This window comes from Aotus nancymaae, unplaced genomic scaffold (assembly GCF_030222135.1).
Source record: "Aotus nancymaae isolate 86718 unplaced genomic scaffold, 86718_ANA_hifiasm-v0.15.2.pri h1tg000062l, whole genome shotgun sequence".
NCBI lineage: Eukaryota > Metazoa > Chordata > Mammalia > Primates > Aotidae > Aotus > Aotus nancymaae.
In genome coordinates, this window is record NW_026988476.1 from 28,531,857 (window position 1) to 28,545,998 (window position 14,142).

Here is a 14,142-nt window from a genome sequence, read left to right on the forward strand (position 1 = left end):
ACCATGCCCAGCTACTTTTTGTATTTTTTTTTTTTTGAGACGGAGTTTCGCTCTCGTTACCCAGGCTGGAGTGCAATGGCGCGATCTCGGCTCACCGCAACCTCCGCCTCCTGGGTTCAGGCAATTCTCCTGCCTCAGCCTCCTGAGTAGCTGGGATTACAGGCACGTGCCACCATGCCCAGCTAATTTTTTGTATTTTCAGTAGAGACGGGGTTTCACCATGTTGACCAGGATGGTCTCGATCTCTTGACCTCGTGATCCACCCGCCTCGGCCTCCCAAAGTGCTGGGATTACAGGCTTGAGCCACCGCGCCCGGCTTTACTTTTTGTATTTTTAATGGAGACAGTGTTTCACCATGTTGGCCAGGAAGGTCTCGATCTCTTGACCTCGTGATCCACCCACCTCGGCCTCCCAAAGTGTTGGGATTACAAGTGTCAGTCACTGTGCCCAGCTTTAATTTTAACTCATCTGCCCCCTGACTCTGTGAAGAAGCTGTCACCTTGCAGCACTCACCAGATAGCACATGAAAGGGACACACCAGGAGATAGCCTCTGTTGGTAGAAGTCCACAACAGGTAGAGATGACTGACCTGGGCCAGGCGTGGTGACTCACGCCTGTAATCCCAGCACTCTGGGAGGCTGAGATGGGTGGATTACCTGAGATCAGGAGTTCAAGACCAGCCTGGCCAACATGGTGACACCCCATCTCTATTTAGAAAAAAAAAAAAGAGATGAGTGACCTGGCACCTTGGCTCACATCTCTTGAGTCTCCTGGCCCCTGACTTTACTATCCTCATACGCTTTTGTTTACTCCTTTGGATTTTACAGTCTGGCATGCTGCAAAGAGCATAGAGTTTGTGATGAGAAGGATCTGGATTTGAATTCTGGTTCTGTTACTTCCTAGCATTGTGGCTTTGGGCATGCCATGTAAACCTTCTGAGTCTGTGTTGTCATCTGAAAACTATATCCTGTTTGCAAGTAGACTATGGGCTGTGAGTGAGGTATTGTATGAAAAAGGTCCAGCATGGCTATCACTTGACAAATGGCAGCTGTTGTCATTATTTTGGTCTTCTGCCCTTCTTTCCAGTTTGTCGTTGGTACCTCCCCACAATGACTACTTCTCAGTCCTGGCCAGTGACATTTCAACTATTGACACTTGGGTAACACTGCTCCTGGCTGGATCTAGGATGCTTCTATCTGGGGCACCTGTCCTACAAATGGCATTCTTGTTGAGACCCTAGTCTTTTGCTCTTTGGCCTCAATTCTATTCTCAAAATGAACATATATTGAAAAGCATTTTTCACACTGGTTCAACCTCATAGCTTTGCCAGTAGTTTAGGACCTAGTGAGGCCACCTTTTGGTTTAGAATTTTTAAGTAACTTAATGTCAATCTGGAATGCTTTCCTTTTAAGTGATATTTATATGTGTGCATGTATATATTTGTTCAAGTTTGTTCACTTTTTTCTTGACTGTTTTTTGGCCTTTTGAGAGCTTCAAGAAACTGTAACTTCTTGGTTTGGAAAGAATTACCTATCTCTTGAGTTCTAAACAAGTAAGTTTCTGGAAGTCAATTATGTTTAACTCAAATAATATTTTGTATTATTTTATTTATTTGTTATTTTACTTTATTATTATTTTTTGAGACAGAGTCTCACTCTGTTGCCCAGGCTGGAGAGCAGTGACATGATCTCAGTTCACTACAACCTCTGCCCCCCGGGTTCAAGCAATTCTCCTGCCTTAGCCTCTCTAGTAGCTGGGATTACAGGCATGTGCTACCACGCCTGGCTAATTTTTGTATTTTTTAGTAGAGACAGGGGCTTTGCCATGTTGGCCAGGATGGTCCCAAACTATTGACCTTAAGTGATCCGCCTGCCTTGACCTCCCAAAGTGCTGGGATTAGAGGCACGAGCTGCCGCATCCAGCCTATTGTTTTATTTAAAAATACATTTCTCAATGCTGATTACTGAAAACATAGTTATGGTAGCCTCTCTTTGGGGAACAAATCAAATGTAGAGTTTCTGTCCTTACTGATACTATCTGAAGTTCTGTCTGTTTGTTCATTTGTTTATACAGTAGACACTTGAACAACACAGTTTTGATCTGCACATGTTCACTTGTATGTGGATTTTTTTTCAATCAAACACACATAAGAAATACAGTATTCATGGGATGTGAAACCCAGTTATGCAGGGGACTGACTTTTTGTATCTGTGAGTTTCAAATGGTGGACTGCAGGACTTGAGTATGAGTGGGTGTGGGTATTCCTGGGGGTCTTGGAACGAATCTCCTGCATTACCGAGGGACAATGGTACTTATACTCTACTCAGAACTATAAAAGTTGTGACAGGCTGGGGCAGTGGCTCATGCCTGTATTCCCAGCACTTTGGGAGGCCGAGGCAGGAAGATCATGAAGTCGGGAGATCGAGACCATCCTGGCCAACATGGTGAAACCCCATCTCTACTAAAAATACAAAAATTAGCTGGGCATGGTGGTGCATGCCTGTAGTCCTAGCTACTCAGGAGGCTGAGGCAGAAGAATCGCTTGAACCAGGGGGCCGGAGTTTGCAGTGAGCCGAGATCATGCCACTGCACTCCAGCCTTGTGACAGAGTGAGCCTCAGTCTCAAAAAAAAAAAAGTTGTGACAATGTTTCAAGTCTGACCATTATCATGTATTTCTGAAAGGACTGACAAGTTTTAAAATCTTTTTATTATTATTTCAAGAATAACATATACTTAAATTCAAGCAATACAGAATCTGTTTAAGACAGGGTCTCACTCTGTCACCCAGATTAAGTGCAGTGGCATGATCTCGGCTCATTGCAACCTCCGCCTCCCGGGCTCAAGCAATTATCCTGCCTCAGTCTCAGTAGTAGCTGGGATTACAGGCACACACCACTACAACCCGGCTAATTTTTGTGAGGTGGGGTTTCACAATGTTGGCGAGGCTGGTGTTAAACTTCAGACCTCAAACGATCCACCTGCCTTGGGCTCCCAAAGTGCTGGGATCACAGGCGTGAGCCACTGCACCCAGCCCAGAATCTTTAAGATATGACACTTAATAGTTACATAGCCCCCAGGTGATCTTTCTGTGCATATACTAACAAATGTATGTGTGAAAAATATATATGTTTGTATATGTGTGTGTCTTCACATACTTAGGGTTCTGTAAAGATTTTCTCACTGAGTGGACTGTCATTTTTGTGTCCATTAGTAAAATTTTAATCAACTGAATAATAATGCCATTGAACAGAGGTGAAATTTTAAGTTCATTCATTCATTTTCATTCCTTCCAACCACAGAACTTTTGGTTCTAGTATTTCTCAGAAAGAAAGGGCTTATTTAATTAAAAGGATTTGTGTGCTTAAGTGAAAACAGCACGCCATCATGGAGGAAGCACTGTATTAGAAACAAAAGATCTTGAGTTCTAGAGTTTTTCTCTTGGAAAAATCACCAGTGTCACTGGGCCTCAGCACCTTCTTTAAAGTGGGGATAGTAATATCTTCCTGCCTAAGTCAAACATTCTTGTGAGAGTTACATACAATAAAACCTATGCATGCACTTTGAAAACTATCAGTTCTGCAAATAAGTGTCATTTAAATATGTCAATGAGTTTGTTGAGGGATTGGGAATAAGTTGGCAGCTTGCACTAATGTAGAGATCTCTGATTATACTAGATGTAGGAGATTTAATGGCCATAAGTTCTTTTGTTATACTTCCCATTGAGAGATGATGTATAATTTTGTTCACCTTGACTTTTAACCAATAGAATGCAACTTGGACTCTCAAAGCTAGATCAGGGCTGGGTGTGATGGCTCACACCTGTAATCCCAGCACTTGGGAGGACGAGGTGGGCAGATCATCTGAGGTCGGGAGTTCGAGACCAGCCTGACCAACATGGAGAAACCCTGTCTCTACTAAAAATACAAAATTAGCCAGGCATGGTGGCGCATGCCTGTAATCCCAGCTATTTAGGAGGCTGAGGCAGGAGAATCGCTTGAACCTGGGAGGCAGAGGTTGCGATAAGCCAAGATTGTGCCATTGCACTCCAGCCTGGAAAACTAAACTCCATCTCAAATAATAATAATAATAATAAAACAAGCTAGATCATAAAAAGCCTATAGCTTCTGCCTTGGTCTCTTGAAAAACTTTCTCAGGGTGAATTCAACCACTGTATGAAAAGACCAAGTACTCTGAGAGCACCATGCAGTGAGGAAGCCTATGCTAGCTGCAATTCAGAAGCTGTGAACAGAGAGTTACCTGTCCAGGACCAGCTCCTCCAGCCACTCAGGTTGGGTTCCAGACCTGTGAATGAAGAAGTAACCTTGGGTGGTCCAGCTTTACAGAGCCATCTTGGCTTTTGTACCATATTTTAGATGAAGGACTTATACTCAATATGTGTAAGGAATTCTTACAGCTCAATATTAATAAGACAAAATCCAATTTAAAATGGCAAAAGAGTTGAACTGACAGTTCAGAAAAGATAGATTAATGAGCAATAAATACATGAAAAAATACTCAGTATCATTTATCATCAGAGAAATGCAAATTAAAACCACAAAGATGGCTGGGCTCGGTGGCTTACGCCTATAATCCCAGCACTTTGGGAGGCCGAGGCGGGTGGATCACGTGGTCAAGAGATCGAGACCATCCTGGTCAACATGGTGAAACCCCATCTCTACTAAAAATACAAAAAATTAGCTGGGCATGGTGGCGCGTGCCCGTAATCCCAGCTACTCAGGAGGCTGAGGCAGGAGAATTGCCTGAACCCAGGAGGCGGAGGTTGCAGTGAGCCGAGATCGCGCCATTGCACTCCAGCCTGGGTAACAAGAGCGAAACTCCGTCTCAAAAAAAAAAAAAAAAAAAAAAAAAAAGAGATCGAGACCATCCAAGTCAACATGGTGAAACCCCGTCTCTACTAAATGTACAAAAAATTAGCTGGGCGTGGTGGCGTGCGCCTGTAGTCCCAGCTACTTGGGAAGCTGAGGCAGGAGAATCGCTTGAACCCGGGAGGTGGAGGTTGTAGTGAGCCAAGATCACGCCACAAAGACATACCACTTTATACTTATTTCATTAGGTAAAATTATAAAGACTGATCATGTCAATGCTGGCAAAAACATAGAACTCCCACACCCTACTGGTAGAAATATAAAATGATACAAGACTTTAGCAGTTTACTTAAAAATTAAATATACATCTACCATAGGAACTAGCCACTTCACTCCTAGGTATTTATTCAAAAGAAATGAAAACATATGTTCAATTGAAAACTTGCACATAAATATTCACAGCAGCTTAACTTTTAATATCCCAAAGTTGAAACAACTCCAGTGTCCACCAGCAGATGAATGGCTAAACAACTGTGATACATTCATACAATGGAATGCTACTCAGCATCTGAAAGGAATGAGCTATTGATACACACAACAACATGGTTGAGTCTCAGAATAATTATGCTGAGTGAAAGAAGCCAGCAAAAAGAGTACATACTGTATAACCTTATTTATATACAATTCTAGAGAATGAAAAAGAATCTGTGGTGATAGAAAAATGGGTCAGTGATTATCTAGGGACAGGGTAGAGGAAGGGTGGATTGCCAAGGGGCGTAAGAAGACTTTCAGAGGTAATTTAAATTTTTATCTTTATTGTAGTGATGGTTTCATGATGTATATATGTGGCAGACAAAATCTTTAGTGACACAAGGATCTCTGCCTCCTGGTGTTCACCCCTTTGGGTAATGCCCCCTCTTTGAATATAGGAACTGTGATTGGATTCTAACCAATACAATTTAGCAAAAGTGATCAACTGGCCGGGCGCGGTGGCTCACGCCTGTAATCCCAGCACTTTGGGAGGCTGAGGCGGGTGGATCACGAGGTCAAGAGATCGAGACCATCCTGGTCAACATGGTGAAACCCCGTCTCTACTAATACAAAAAATTAGCTGGGCATGGTGGCGCGTGCCTGTAATCCCAGCTACTCAGGAGGCTGAGGCAGGAGAATTGCCTGAACCCGGGAGGCGGAGGGTGCGGTGAGCCGAGATCGCGCCATTGCACTCCAGCCTGGGTAACAAGAGCGAAACTCTGTCTCAAAAAAAAAAAAAAAAAAAAGTGATCAACTGATACTGTTGTAATTATATCACAGTATTTAAAACTCCATCTTAGTGGACTGCATTTAGAGACTTCCCTTGTGTGCTTGATGAAATGACCATGTTGGAAAAACTCAGAAAGTAAGCGGGGTGGCCTCTAAGAACTGTGGGTGGCCTCTAAACCCTAAGAGTGACCTCCAGCCAACAACTAGCAAGAAGTCAGGGCCTTCAATCATACAGCCATGAGGAAATGCGTTCTGCCAACTTGAATGAGCTTGGTAGCATATTCTTCTTCACTCAGCCCTCAGATGAGAATGCAGCCCAGCAAACATCTTGATTGCTGCCTTGTGAGATTCTGGGCAGAAGCCCCAGTCAGGCCGTGCCTGAATTCCTGACCACAAAACCGTGAGGTGAGATGATAATTGTTGTTATATTAAGCCACTGTGTTTGTGGTAAATTGTTATACGGCAATGGAAAATCAATATAACACAGACATCAAAACAGATCGAATTGCATACTTCAAGTCCGTGCAGATTACTCTACTTCGACTATGTATCAGTAAAGCTGTATGAAAAAAGTAGGTCAAGGGAAATGAAATCTGGGCAGAGGCCCTAGGACCTGGCCCCCAGGGCAGTAGGCTGGAGAGACTTGAAAAGAGTGAGAAATAAAAAGGCCAGGGAAACAGGAAGGAAGTTGATGGGGAGCAACCTAGAATTGGGCACGACTCTTCCAAAGTTTTTTTTTTTCTCATTTCAGTGCCTTTATGCAAGGAAGCAAGATAGGAATGCATAGTTGTCATTCTTTTGGTCATCCGGCATGTAAAACTCCTTACCGTTAGACAAATCATCCCGTTGTATTGAGTCCTGCTTCCCAGTATGGAAGCTGAAAAGTGGTCACATTTTCCTCCCCCAGTCCCCTGGAGGCTAGGGTGCAGACACAGGGTCAAGGCTTAGCAATCAGATATGCTTTCTCAAGTCTTTGAATCCTGAGCTGGTAATGTAAACATATGACTGTTCAGAATTTGTTCATGGTTGTGGCATTTGGAGACTGAGGCTGCAGGGCGGCAGGGTGCCTTCACCATCTGCTCCAGAGATGATATGTCTTTGGCCATGGTTCCTGATGGCTGTCCTTGACTTCTGGCCACTTTCCCAGCCTGATTCTCCAGTCTTCCAGATCATTCTTTGAGTCACCTGGTACCTTTCCAATAAGTTCTTATTCTCAGGTCACTTTCTGTAGTTTGCAACCAAGAACCCTCACTCACTTAACAAAAAGCCTTCTGGAATATTAGCAAGAGAAGGTCACATGTACAACTTCCTTCCTGACTAGGAATTTGTCCTTTTATAGAAACTTAAAAAGGTTTCAACTGAAATGAAGAAGCCTACATAGGTGTCAGCTGGTGTACAGGAATTTCTCTATTTAATAATGTTGATTTTTTTTGCACTTTGGAAAAGAAGAACAGAAGTTATTCTCACGTCTTTGTTATTCAAGTAGAAAGTGTATTTTTGGCTAATCATATATTTCAAAACCTCTTATTTTGGTCAAAACCATCTAGTTTGATTTAAGTGCCTTACTTATTAATTTTTGCTCATGTTTCCAGAATAAGATGCAGCAGCTGAAGATCAGTAATGGGCCCTTCAAACTCTGCATGAATCATATAAAGAAGTCAATGGGGCTGGGTGAAGTGGCTCATGCCTGTAATCCCAGCACTGTGGGAGGCTGAGGTGGGCAGATCACTTGAGGTCAGGAGTTCAAGACCAGCCTGGCCAATGTGGTGAAACCCCATCTTTACTAGAAATACAATTAGCCAGGCGTGGGGTACATGCTTGCAATCCCAGCTATTCAGGAGGCTGAGACAGGAGAATCACTTGAACCTGGGAGGCAGAGGTTGCACTCACACAAGATTGTGCCATTGCACTCCAGCATGGGTGACAAGAATGAAACTCCATCTCAAAAAAAAAAAAAAAACAAAGAAGTCAATGAGAGATAAGCCTCCTGATTCCAGAGAAGAATGACTAAAAAGTTAGGGGCATTAGGACAGAAGAGGATGCCATGGCGGGAGTGAAGAGAACATAGAGAGTGCTATAAACAGGGGTTTCCAAACCCCGGGCCACAAAACCGTACTGGTCTGTGGCCTGTTAGGAACTGGGCCACCCAGCAGGAGGTGAGCAGCAGATGGGTGAGCATAACTGCCTGAGCTCTGCCTCCTGTCAGATCCGCGGCGGCATTAGAATCTCATAGGACTGCAGACCCTATTATGAACCGCGCATGGGAGGGGTCTAGGTTGTGTGCTCCTTGTGAGAATCTAACTAGTGCCTGATGATCTGTGGTGGAACAGTTTCATCCCGAAACTATTCCCCCATCCCCAGCTGTGAAAAAATTGTCTTCCATGAAACTGGTCCCTGGTGCCAAAAAGGTTGGGGACGGGATGGCTACTGTAAAAGATATGCACTCTGGATACAGCTGCACTGCCTCTGTCCCCATCATATGCACGCTATTCAGATGAGACCCACTTCTACTAGATGCAGATGAGTCGCAGGTGGCCAGCTCAGTTCATTGTGGTCCAGGAGTCAAAACTGATATGCTGTCATCATACTCACCCAGACCACAAAGTCTCTACTCTTGGTCCAGAGGTGTGGGAATGAGCACTGGTTACAGCTTCCTCTGTTTACAACATCCAAACAAATTTACCTCCTTAACTTTGCTCAAAAAAAGTCATCATGACCAGTGTGGTGACTTACACCTATAATCCATTTTGGGAGGCTGAGGTGGGCAGATTGCCTGAAGTCATGAGTTTGAGATCAGCCTGGCCAATGTGATAAAACCCGTCTCTACTAAAAATACAAAAATTAGCCAGGTGTGGTGGTGGGTGCCTGTAATCCCAGCTACTTGGGAGGCTGAGGAAGAAGAATTGCTTAAACCTGGGAGGCGGAGGTTGCAGTCAGCCGAGATCACACCACTACACTTCAGCCTGGGCAGTAGAGTGAAACTCAGTCTAAAAAAAAAAAAAAAATCATTGTGTAATATTTACTATATACTAAAAGACATGTGGAACATATATGTAACTGAGGAAGCACAGTGACAAAATAGACACCTGCAATCCCATGACCCAAACTAAGAACTAGAAAATTACCAGTAGCAGGACATTTACCCCTTTTTTTTTTTTTTTAAATTTCTAGTGTGGAGTAATTAGTTCAGTCAAAGTATATCTATAGACTTGGATTGGTGGAAATAGACAGCAAATAGACCATAAATAAGCATCCCTCATTGATGGCTAGCTAGTCCTTAATTAAACACTTCCAATGACAGGATATTCACTACTTCACAATGCAGGTGATGCCGTTATTGGACAGCCCCTATCATTAGAAGGGTCTTCCTGATATTGAACTGATATCCTGAAACCTCCATCCATTATTCTTAGCTTTACTTTTGAGAGACACTGTGGCTCAGATGCAGGCTTTGCAGCGGAATAGATCTGAGTTGAAATCTCAGCTCACTTACTTACTGTGATCTTGAACAACTTACTTAACTAACTTCTTTTTACCTCAGTTTTATCTTCTGTAAAATGGGAAGAATAATAATATGTGGGACAAGTGAGACCAGACTACATGTGCTGGTCTGGGTTTGAGGATTGGTGAGAATGAAGACTTGGATTTGGCTTAACTTACTTTAGCTTTCTGTAGGAGTGCAGTGGCCTGAGCCTGCAGTCCCAGCTACTCAGGAGGCTGAGGTGGAAGGATTGCTTGAGGTTAGGAGTTCCAGACCAGCTTGGGCAATATAGTGAGAACACATCTCTAAAAATAAAAAAGAAAGAAAGAAAATTACTTTAGCTTTTGTGTATTGTCCGAATCAGGAACACGATCAGTTGTAATTTACAGAAACTTATAAAATTTACAGCGACTTATAAAAGATAGAGGTTTAGGGGTTTTTTGTTTGTTTGTTGTGGTTTGGTTTTTAGAGAATCAGCCTCATTTTGTTGTCCAGGCTACTCTTAAACTCCTGGGCTACAGAGATCCTGCTTCAGCCTCTGGAGTAGCTGGGACTACAGGTACATGAACACCACTGTGCAGCTCTAGGAATTTTTTTTTCCTAGGGAAAGGGATCCAGAGATGATATCTTTCTGATCTACCAGTTTTAGCTCCTGGTTTCTGTGGCCCAAGATAGCTCCTGAGCCACTACTTGAGTGTTCTCAACAGGAAACTGAAGGAGAATGGACAGAAAGAGTGTGTGCTAGATCCTGTCTTCCTTTCAAGTAGGTTTCTTAGAAATTCTGTAAGCCAAGGTCCCCAGTTTTTTGGGTATGTACTGTGAAAAAGTACCTGCTTGTAACTGTTGCATCTTGAGTTCTGCTTGTTTCAAAAAGTTCCAGGAAGAAGCTCAGCCCCAGAAGAACAAAAACTGGTTGGATCTAGAGATGCCTGAGTTGGAGATGAACTTTAGTGAGGTCTCCTCATTACCATACCAAAAACCCTGCCCAGGGAGGAGCTTATTCACCATTCCCTATATGAGTGATGTATGTAGAAGCATGATCAGTGACTGTGTTGCCCTTACCCACCTCTACATACAAAGACTCAGCTAACCAGTCCAATAAAAGCCCTATTTTCACCAGTGTTTGGGAAGGCGCTGCTTTGGGGGACTATCCCCAGTATCCTCCTTACTTGTTCTAAGTAATAAAATCCCCTTGTTAAATCCTCCTTGGTTATGGTAATTGGACTGTCACCTGCGAAGTTATTGAACCCATCTGTTGTGTGAGTAACAATCCCATTTAACAATGTACACTTGGGCCGGGCGTGGTGGCTCATGCCTGTAATCCCAGCACTTTGGGAGGCTGAGGCGGGCAGATTACCTGAGGTTAGAAGTTTGAGACCAGCCTGGCTAACATGGTGAAACCCCATCTGTACTAAAAATATAAAAATTAGCCAGGCGTGGTGGCAGGTGCCTGTAATCCCAGCTACTCAGGAGGCTGAGGCAGGGAGAATCACTTGAATCCTGGAGACAGAGGTTGCAGTGAGCTGAGATCGTGCCATTGCACTCCAGCCTGGGCGACAGAGTGAGACTCTGTCTAAAAAAAAATGTACACTCACCTGTCACTGGACAGAGCTGAGCCACATGGCCGTTCTTGGCTATAAGACATGCTGGGAAATAGTCTTTTTTTTTTGTAGTCAGCTATTTAATTAGGTTCTTAAGACATTTAGAACAGCAATTTGTGAGGATAAATTCCATTCATCAGGGCAAACATAGATTGCAGCTAGCCCTGGAGCTGAGGAATAGCTTTGACTTTTGGTAAAATCTGTGAATCCACAACTTTCTGATCAATCTTGTGCTGCTCTATAAGCTTATATTTCTTTTTCTGTGTCAAAGATCTCACCTTCCTGGTGTCTGGCCTTCCATAGCTTCTTCTTGAAGTAAGCATCAGTAAGATGTTTGGGGATTTTTACATTGCTGATATCAATTTTGGTTGAGGTGGCAATGGCAAATTTCTGGTGTGTTCTTCATAGAGGAACTCGACTGAGGACCAGAGGTCCAGTCACAAGTAACAAGCCACTAGTCAGCTGCTTCAGGAAAACCACCCTCTTGCCCCAGTGGCGTCCAGTGAGGATGATCAGAATGGCCCCGGGGGTAATGCTGGCTCGCAGTTTTCTCACGTGCTTTCTGAAGGGCTTTTTTGCCGTGGCTCAACAGCTTTCGAGGCACATCTTCAGTAGGATAATACCTTGGCATTTTGCGAAGTTTAACCACCCGGGTACCGCCGTTCCTGTCACCACCAACTGGTTTTGTAACAGTTGAAAGAAACTTCTCCTTCTTTTTCTTTTCAACCTTGGATTTAGTGGCTGCGTACCTCCTCTTGTACATGGCCTTTCTGGAATACATGGCAGATCGGGAATACCTGCCAATTCCTCTGACAATTACAGGATTGAGGCTGCAATGGGGCTTCCCCTTCTTGGGCTTTTTAGCCTTGAGGTTACCCTTTTTCACCTTGCCACCAGCATCAGCCTTCTTGGCTTCAGGTTTCTTCTCTTTAGTATCCGGCTTCTCAACTTTTTCACCCGCCATCTTGCAAGATGGGAAAGAGCGGAAATACAGTCTTTTAGCTAGAACATTACCACCCCAGATAAGGTCAGGATTCTGACACCAAGAAAGAAGAAAGAAGTGGATATTGAACAGGCAAACTGCAGTCCCCAGCACATGACTGAATCAGCAAATAAGCAGTAAAAAGTTTATAGACATCTTTGCTGTGTTGTGTATCTATCTATCTGTATGTCTATCTATCTATCTAATCTATGTTGTATATACATATACACCATAACTAAGATGTCTCTCTTTCTATATATAGATGTCTACATACATACATCTTTGCTATGTATATATCTCTTTATATATATATATGCACATATATATATAGAGGGATCTCTATATCTCTATATCTATATCGAGAGAGCGAGAGAGAGATTTTAAAGAATTGTTTCATGTGATTGGCTGGTAAGTCCAAAATCTGCAGCACAGGTTGTCAGGCTGGAGACCCAGGGAAGAACTGATGTTGAAGTTAGTCTGGAGACAGAATCCTTCCTCAGGGACTCAGTCTTTTCTCTTAAAGCATTCAACAGATTGGATGAGGCCCATCCACATTATGGACGGTCATCTGCTTAACTCGGTCTACAGATTTACATGCTGATCATATTTAAAAATGACTTCACAACAACATCTAGACTGGTGTTTGACTGCGTATCATGGCCTAGCCAAGCTGACATAAAATTCGCCATCACACGCGGTTACTGATACAAGCAGATCTGGCTGCCTAGTGGCTGTTTGTTTCTAATGGTTCAGTGGCTTCACCAGCTCACAGAGAGGAGGAACTTACCTGGTCAGAAGAACCCAGAGCCCTGGGTTGTTGCTTCTTGCATCTTCTAAGGCTGGAGGTGTGGAGGGAGGGTGTGGGGATGCATGACACTCAAGGGCCACATTGTTTTGTGGAAAGTCGTTCTTGTGTCAGAGTCACAAAACTAGTTACTTCCATGTAAGTAGTTCTTATGGCCCCTAAGGCCTACACACAGGCCCACTGTAGAGTTGTGTTGTGGATTGGGTCAGCTCTGTCCCATAGAACTGCCTCAGCAGTGCTTGGCACAAGCTGGGTGCCCAACAAATGCTATGTGGGAAAGCTCCAGTTCCTTAGAAATATTTGACTATAGTTCCATGCGCTTTCATAAGTATTTCTTCTCCTAAATATACCTGGACATACCTGGTTTCAGGCTTAGGTCTTTGTTCTTGTTTTTGTTTTTAATATTTATTTATTTATTTATTTTTAAATAAAGAGACGAGGTTTCACCATGTTGGCCAGGATGGTCTCGATCTCTTGACCTCATGATCCGCCCGCCTCGGCCTCCCAAAGTGCTGGAATTACAGGCATGAGCCACCGCGCCCGGCCGAGGTTTAGGTCTTTGTAACCTTGACTGTACATTGTAATTTTGGTGGGGTGGAGGGAGAGGGTGGGAGGAGAAATGGGAATGTGTTAGAGGACTTCCTCATTTTAGCAGATGTTAGTGAGCACTGTAGCTAAATCCATCCTTAACACCTGGGGAAATGTTATGTTTAAGTCGAATAACAAAAGGAGCTTGTTTATATGCTGTTAGATAACTCTGTCTCTGCAGAGGAAAGAAACCCTATTTTCAAATTTTGTGGATGTGCAGCTTCCTCCCACTTCTCCACTTCTTCTGAGTTTGATGTGGTGAGAACTCATTTCACAGACAGCACAACTGCAGACAGACCAGATCAGAGGAAAGGAGAGGAAGGGGTAGACTGAATATTTGGTGATATTGTGTAGCTAAATGGCAACTCTAGTCTACTTTCCTGAAAGCCTGCAGGTATAAAGTTCAGGAAGACTTGATACCCGATTAATATGTATAAAGAGGTTAATATAATGTACTTGCAATTACGGATGGTGAGTTATCCTTCTACTTGCTTTCTTACGCCAAATAAGTAAGTCTTACATTAATGAGAGGAATACTGGGATGGAGCGGGGTGGGTGGAATACAGTTCAGAACTTAACAATAACAAAATATATATGT

General features: G+C 43.4%; 1 pseudogene; it reads right to left on the reverse strand.

Annotated features, from left to right (window-relative positions):
* Positions 1 to 11,270: 11,270 nt before the first annotated feature.
* LOC105716365 (large ribosomal subunit protein eL6-like) lies at positions 11,271 to 12,152 on the reverse strand (annotated as a pseudogene).
* Between the last annotated feature and the right edge of the window lie 1,990 nt (positions 12,153 to 14,142).